Raw genomic sequence first — 8,480 nt, 5'->3', positions numbered from 1 at the left:
ATGATGATGGCGAAAGAGACGGCCCGTTAACTTAAGATGAGAAGGAACAGGTAATGAATGATGACAATTAATGGCATGCATTGGACACCTGACTCTGAGCTATTGGTCTTTGTGTTTGCGTTGTTTGTTGTGCACAAAGTGATGTCAAAGTGTACTAGTAATAATCTATCTTGCTGTACACAATAAAGAATGACTCAAGTCAGTAATATTTATATTTCTACTCTGGGTGATTCATAAAAATTATACTTATACTGCAGGCCGATCTTCAGTCAGTAAAAGTATCAGAGATGATGATGAAGTCAGGAGGAGGATGTTTCAGGAGTGGCATAAAACGGAAAAGCCTAAAGGTAAACACGTCAACAACAACCACAGCAGACCCAAATGTCTGTGTAGAAGTTGAATAGAGTGTAGCGGTGGGATGACTGCAGTGCATTGATTTTACTAACTTTAACTGTAAAATGCTATGTTTGGAATGGATAATGTGCTTTGCGTTTGTCCAACTCTTTGAGAGAAAAAAAAAGGACTCTAAAGTGTTAACGTAGGATGTGCTAATGGTAAGCACTGTGGGCCTGATCTCTCCTGTTACTGTTGAAGGTCAATGCTGGAAACAGACTAGAGTAGAGATGATGCATATGCATACATGGCACCTCGGAAAGTGTTCTTGTTGCACTACACCATCACTTGTGCATTTGTTTTCACTTTCTTTCTCAATATCCCCTTTGGTTTTCAATCTAAAATTACAGGCCGGGCCTTGGCCAAAACTTTGTAAAACATTACAATGCATATTAATTACCTTACCAATCAATCACCTTTTTTTTCCAGCCGGGCAGTGGCGAGTGGCGAGGCGACACACCCAAGATTGATGGACGAGAGGAGCAAGAGGAATGCCGAGATGCAAAAAACCAGTCCACATTTTTGACCAGGATAAGACAGTAACAGTATCCACTTTTAACTTCTTTTAAATAATTTGATTAATATCTTGTATACCATCTTTACAACAGTGTGTTCTTGGAGTTGTTATTATCAATCATCATTACGTTTGCTCTGTGTTTACGATTCTTCACTACCAATATTTAAAATTTCTATTTGCTATCTGTTAAAGTATTAATGCCGGAACAGAACAAGAAATAGAAGTGTATGTAATCCGGGTCTCATCATCATGCATGCATTGCCTTTTTCTCCCTTAACATATGGAATGGATATGGTATGGTAGTCTTCAATGATTGTCGTTTGTTTGTCTATGTATGCATACTGTTTTTCTATGTCAAACCTTTCCCAAAATCCCCCTTCCCATCCATTCAACAAACCCTAACCCTCTTCCCCCGGGCTGTGTGACTTATTGTCGAGGTGTAACTAAATTAAATGTACACCAATACTTAATCACACACTTGCTGAGGCGGATGTGGTGAAAGCAACACTACTTCAATTTCAATGCAGAGCGATGATCTTCTTCTGCTTGCCCACCCATGAGTAGGATATTTCAGAGGTTATTTTATTTAACAAGGAACATATACCTCAGCATGAATTGCCGGCATTGATTGGATTTGTTTGTTGTCATTCCTCATATACAGCACTAACTGTTAGACTGTAGGCATAGTCAAGTGACTCGAGTCGACAAAACTATAGTTTGTAACTCTGTCTAGTAGGCTATCCTCATAATAACCACCATTCAGTTTTTTTGTCAAATATTTGAGCATATAATTGTTGCTCGGTAAATTCTGTGATGTACTTCATTCAACTACTCCTCTAACAGTCTCTCAAAGGCGATTGACTATCTCCTTTTCTTTTTTTGGAAATGCTGCCACCCTGCCAGTGTATACTACTACTACTATACTACCACCACCCCAATCATGGCATGTATGAAAAAGGAAACCATCTTCACCATGCAGCCAGTGCTGTGCCACAGTTGGACATAAACATCAAGCACCGGTAAGAGAGAAGTTTGGGGGAGGCAGAATTAATAATGGACATGTTGTCAATGATTTCATTTTCAAACACCACTCCAAAGAATGCATAGACTAGAGGACAGACTGAAAGTACTAGAAGGACCAGTCAATGAGTGAGGTGTGTCGCATCTATCTGTTTGTGTCTTATACAGTCAGCAAATTATTGAAATCAAACACAGGCTATGGGCGGCCATGCACCAGCAAGGAAACAGTGTGATGTAAAACAGTTACCCCACCTACAAAACATTAACAACATTGCATGTAACATAGAAAAATATGTTTAATTTACCCTAACAAATAAACTCAACCCACAAAAGCTGACCCACCCACCTCCCTAACCCCAACCACTGTCCACAGTAGAAAAAAGTCAAACGTCAAACGAGTAAAGAACAGGAATTAAAAAAGGGGCAGTGACAGGGACTAACTGGTGGGGCGGGACTGGAGGAGGACACGCATCTGGCGCACCTCGTCCTCTAAATGGGCGACGCGGCGTCTAAGGCCGCGGCAGTTGCAGCCACAGTGGGGGGGGCACCGGAGATGACCACGGTGGCGGCGGGCAGCCGCCAGGCGGTGGCGCCGTAACGCTGGAGGGCGGTGGCTGGGGCCCGGGGCACTGGAGGAGGCTTCAATAGCTGCTGCAGTCTCCTCCTCCTCCTCGGATAGGACCACCAGCCGCCGGTATTCATGCTGGATTGCCTCCAGCTTCCGGCGCCGTGCCTTGGCGGCCAACTCCTTCCGGTTGAGTTTCGGAGTTGCTGTGTATCAAAAAGAAAAAAACAAGACAATTGTAAAATATAGTCTTAATAAAACAGTAGGACAAGGTAATTATTTATACACATAGTGGCATGGTAGAGTAGCACTATAAAATAAAGCACAGTAGTACATAACATTTTAAATGCCGCCCGTCCTTCTTCCTTCCACCTGTCTTACACTTTTTAGTTGAACAGTGCACCAGGTGCTCTTCTCCATAAAACTTTCAAAGCGGAGTTCAAATCAGATAGATGAGGCCATTGGTTACTCAATACTCCGGCTCCTAGTCCTATACCAATTAAAGGGAATTCTAGTCTTCTAGTTGACTCTTCAAACGTCCCCAAGAACTCATACTTACTTACGACATCGGATAGCGGGCGGACAAGTCCGCCCGCCATCCGACTGCTAAAAAGGGTGGGGGTCCCGTGGGGACAATTAATTAGGATGATGCGCCCGGCACAGTGGCGGGCGCACCCTGTTTTTTAAATTTAAATTCTGGTTGGCTTTGCTGAAAGCAATGCTAAAATGTTGTGCTGCTTTTCCAAGCACAACATGACGGGCCCCGCATGGAGCCTGTCACGTTTTGCTTTGAAAGTCGGGGGGGTACCATAGCATCGGTAGGTACCCTCCATGGGGGCCCCCAAGCATACTCTGCAATGTATGCATGCCTTTCCGTGGCGGACGGTAATGCCGCCACGCAAAGGCATTCCAAAATGCAGATTATATGGCTGGCGGTGTGGTGAGAGAGACACCACCGCCATATTGAACCCTTTTCCGCCTGGACATGTCTGAATATTTTCTACAGGGATGGCGGGAGGTTTGCCCCTGCGGTGACGGCAGTGAATTCCAGCCGGCCCGGCGGGGGCAATACGCCCACCATCCTAATGGGGGCCCTAAGTCACAACTGTACAGTATACATATACATACAGTACACCCTTGCAGTGAGTGTGCTGTCAAGTTCAACAATAGTTAAAGATTATGAATCTAACTTACCACCGCCTGCCACTGGTGCTGCCACTCCCCCTACCGCTCCGTTGCTATCTGCAACTGCCGCATCCTCGCCCTCGGCGTCGCCTTCGCTGGCCCCAGCAATGGTGGTCGGTAGTGCGCCTAGAAAACATTACACATTTATTAGGCGTCATATACACCTCCCCCCTATTGATCAGTAGCAAGGTTGAAAAATGAGTTAATACTAACATACATCACTAGTACAAATCAGGTAGTAGTAGAGTAGACACTAATAGTTATATGATCATTGTAGCCTTTGCTTGATTAGCCCTAGCCATGCACATGTGACGTTACCTTTACCTTGCAGCTTCTTAAGACACCTTTGAGCCCACATGACCTGCCTCACACTGCTACTGTCTAGTCTACGCGCTGCGTACAAGCGGTCAACAAACATTAACAAGCCACTTTTTTAGGAAGAACTGGTGTACTACTGTTACTGTTAGTCCATATTACTTATCCATAGATGCTACACTTTTTTGCACGGCTGAGAAATGCTTGCAAGTTGCAATATACTAACGCACACCATTTCTTTTTTCGCATTACAGACGCAAGATTCCCTTCTACGAACCAGAGCTTCTGAACGATGCACCAACTACCAGTACTAGGTTCTTCTGAGGTGAGGGGTCCATTCACTCACATCTTCATTTATAAATGTATATAAACTAAATTGCTATGGGATGGTGGTGCTGCCTTCCACCACTGTTCAGTTATCATGATTTAATTCCCAACTGTATAAGTGTAACAATGTATATTGTTTTAATGTTATTGATTTGCCGGTTGGTGCTGCTAAGAAAACAGTGTACAGACCTTCTCAAATTGAAATAAACATTTTAAACTTACATAGACTTCGTGGTATTTGGTGTGGAGTGGACTAAGTTACACGAGTGAGCAAATTAAAGTAAGGGTGTGCATGTGAATTGCTTCCACGACAGAGGTTGGGTGTGTTATGTTCTGAGTTGTCTACTTGTTGGGTATCTTGGGGGGAGGGTTCCGAGACCTAATAGGTATGACAAGACAGTACTATAGTCAAGCAGTGGAATTGTGGTGGGTGCGGAATTTCTGATTGAGGTGTGCAAGGAAGGTCCAACCTACCATCACCAACATCCTATTTTCTGGTGCAAATGTATGTGCAAGATCCCTACAACAGTGGTATGTCCTATAGGGTATCATATCAAAATATTAAGAAATCTGGTAGGGCTGTTGCTGTGAATTTTCAAAGCCTCAACATCAATAAGAGTAAAAGTAGTACAAGACAACGACCCAACGGATTGTACGAGCTACTGGTGAATATGAGCTTTATATTACAACCTTTCACAAAGAGTGGCACTGGCCAACTGGGCAAGACTAGCTACTACAGTACAGACAGATTGATAGGATGTAGTAGTACTCAGAGTCATCATAGCGGAGGCAGGGATAAGATTTTTGAAACCGTACAGATCGAAGGATAATTGGTGGTAAAAAAATAGCATTTGGAAACACACTATAGTTCGGGAGAAATGGGGCAGTAAAAGTTATGGAATAAGAAATATTATTAAAAACAAGAAGACTTACTGGGGCCAGCAGAGGAGCCCTCAGCGGTGTCCTCCTGGTGGTGTTCCTGTCCCGCCGACTGCCCAGTCCCTGTCGGTCTGCCCCTGGGTGCTGATGGACAGGAAAGATATAAGAAAGAGACAAACATTGATGGATGGTGTCAAAAAAATACAATATTTTTTAATAACGGTCAAAAAACACTTATGTAAACAACAATTGCAATAACTACATTGACCGATCTCATCTGGTCAACATGTAATATTGGGGGATTCGCAGTTCGACTACTTAAGTTACTATTTATCAACAGTAATCCAGTCTTCCATTCTGATTACAGAAAACTAAGTTACAACTAAGCCTAAGTAGTAGTACAACATACCACCCAACCTAGCCCACCTATTCCAGGCATGCCAATTGTACATTAAGTATGCATTTCCACTGTATTCCTCAACAATGCGTATGGTCCAATCATGGAGGACACATGAACATGACTACATTTTTTGTATACACCAAATTTTGGTTTGATTGATGCTGATCTGCTACTGCTAAGTAACTGCTAAGCCTACCTCCACTCATTGAACAAACTAGAAAAGGTTCTAAAGACTGCCGTACTAGCAGCACGTCACGTAACTGAGTGAGGGGGGGCATCACGCATACCACTAACCAATAAGAAGGTCCTTACAAAGTACCTAAACCTAAGTATCAATCCGCCCCTATCTATTAGTGACAGGACAAAGTAAGGAGTGGACGTGAGTCACTGTAGCATTACGTAACTTAATTTCTCTAAAATAAACTCGTAAAGAATCACGCTAAGCAAGCGCAAACGCAAAGCTGCAAACAAGTAAGATTAGTAGTAGCGCAGAAGAGCACCTGTGTCATAATCACAGAAGACTTTTAAACGTTTTTAACCTGGAATGTATTGTAAGCAGCAACATTCTAGCTGGTTGGAAGGAAAAAAAGATATTCGCAATATATAACATAGAGCAGAAGAACAGACACAAAGTTGTAATAATTAAATAGGTACTCACCAAGCCCCGGGACCTCCACTCCTAGCAGGTCCAGCAGGTCCTGCTCACGGTCCAGGATGTCGGACCACCGGTGCGTCAGCTGTGCCTGGGTGCGCCGGACCCCAGAGATGCGCGACACTGCCCGGCGCCCCTTCCCCCACCGCTGCCGACGCTCCCGGAGGCCGTACCCGGACCCAGGCCTGCCACCTGCTGCCAGGGTTGAGGGGAGGTGGCGCTGCACAAAGAAAATGAGTGCAGCCAACTCCACCTCCCCAAATAAGGCCCGTGCCTGCACCCCTTGTGGGCGCCGCCTTCCACATGGAAGGCGGTCGCGGCTCTGGCTGCGGCGAGCCCTACCCTTTGACATGGTTCTGGGGATGAGAGACGGGGTGGGAAAGAAAAGGTAATAAAATTAAAAAAGTAAGTAAAGGAAATAAATAGGCAATAGAAAGAGTGAAAAAGTAGCTAAAAAACAAAAAAAAGTAGACAAAAACCAAAAATATAGAAGCAGGAAAATAGTTAGAGAAATAATAAGTAAGAAAGATCCAAAAAAAGTGGCTATAAACAAAGGATTGAAAAGATTTAGGGAGGATTGAAAATCAGGCCCCAGAACCATGCAATAGAGTGAAAAACAAGATGGCCGCGCCCATTGCGACCACGTGCGCAAGTTCGCGCGATATTTTCTCCCCGAGCAAGCAAAAATCAACGCGATCAAGTAAAAGCGGTCACGAACAGGAAATATCGACCGCGAACAGGCGCGAACATGCATTGCGCGACCCGGAACAGGAAGTAAGCATCGCGAGAGGGCGTGACAAGTGAAAACAAGATGGCCGCGCCCGTGAGCAACCGCATGGGTAAGTTGGAGACCCGCGATCACGCAAAAAATACCGCGAACAGGCTGCAAAAAACTTCCGCGTCTTCGCGATATTTCCGGCGTGTTTGCGGAGATTTTCTGCATTTTCGCGATAATTTGCGGAAGTTAATTTCGCAAATTCCGCCCACCCCTACTTGTCACCCACTTCTTTTGGCCCCAAATGCGCAGTAGTTCAGACACTCACTGCAGGACCTGCCAGACTTGCCAGGCAAGTGGGAAGAGTGGAAGGAAGAAGAAGGCTCCACTCCAGCCATTCCCTGTGGTCGGTACCTCATTCCAGCGAGTAGGGATTGACATTGTAGGGCCACTGGACTCCAGGACAGCGATGGGCAATAGGTTCATCCTGGTCCTGGTGGACCATGCCACCCGGTACCCGGAAGCCATCCCTCTGAGGACAGTGACGGCCCCCGTGGTGGGACGTGCGCTGATGGGAATTATCTCTCGAGTGGGATTCCCTCTAGAGGTGGTGTCTGACCTGGGTACCAATTTCATGTCTAAATATATGAAATCCCTTTGGCAAGAGTGTGGTGTAACCTACAAGTTCACCACACCTTACCACCCCCAAGGAAACGGGTTGGTTGAGAGATTCAACCGAACCCTAAAGGGCATGATAATGGGTCTCGAGGAACCCATGAGGCGTAAGTGGGACGTCCTCTTACCATGCCTTCTCTCTGCTTACAGAGAGGTGCCACAGAAGTCTCTAGGGTTCAGTCCCTTTGAGCTTCTGTACGGACACCCAGTGAGAGGACCTCTAAGTCTGGTCAAGGAAGGCTGGGAGCAATCTCCCAGGAAACCTCCCCAGAATGTATATAGCTACATGCTGGCCTTCAGAAACCAGACTAGGCGTTTCAGGGAACTTGCCGAGGCAAACCTGGAAGCCAGCCAGGAGGAGATGAAGCGGTCGTACGACCAGAATGCCACTTTGGTAGAGCTTCAGCCTGGACAGAAGGTATGGGTCTTGGCCCCAGTGGAGCCCTGTGCGTTCCAGGATAAGTGGACCGGTCCCTTTGAGTTGTGGAGCGCAAGAGCCCTGTCACCTATTTGGTGAACTTGCGGTCTCCAAGGAACCTCTTGAGGGTCCTTCATGTCAACCGCCTCAAGCCCCACTTGGAGAGGTCCCAAGTGGGCATGCTCTTAGCTACAGATGTTGGGATGGAGGAGGAGACCGAGCCTCTTCCTGACCTCCTGTCAGCCAAGGAGCAAGATGGGTCAGTGGATGGTGTCATCCTCTCTTCCACCCTGGCCCCTGAGCAACAGAACGATTGTCGCCATTTACTGGGACAATTCTCTGACCTGTTTTCCCTGATTCCCAGTGTCACTGATTGGTGTGTCCATGATGTGGACACTGGGGATAGTACACCTGTGCGG

The 8,480-nt window shown here is 45.8% G+C and overlaps 1 long non-coding RNA gene across 1 annotated transcript; it reads right to left on the bottom strand.

The window, feature by feature from the left end:
- Positions 1-2,632: 2,632 nt before the first annotated feature.
- Positions 2,633-5,347, bottom strand: LOC146821031 (uncharacterized). Its single transcript, XR_014962654.1, has 3 exons — positions 5,256-5,347; positions 3,690-3,806; positions 2,633-2,701 (listed from the first exon to the last, which is right to left on the bottom strand). It is a non-coding gene; the product is annotated as an uncharacterized LOC146821031 (long non-coding RNA).
- Positions 5,348-8,480: the final 3,133 nt, after the last annotated feature.

The sequence above is a fragment of the Triturus cristatus genome, chromosome 6 (assembly GCF_964204655.1).
Source record: "Triturus cristatus chromosome 6, aTriCri1.1, whole genome shotgun sequence".
NCBI classification, from domain to species: domain Eukaryota; kingdom Metazoa; phylum Chordata; class Amphibia; order Caudata; family Salamandridae; genus Triturus; species Triturus cristatus.
The sequence above is the reverse complement of the archived record's forward strand: the minus strand, read 5'-3'. Positions and strand labels throughout refer to the sequence as shown.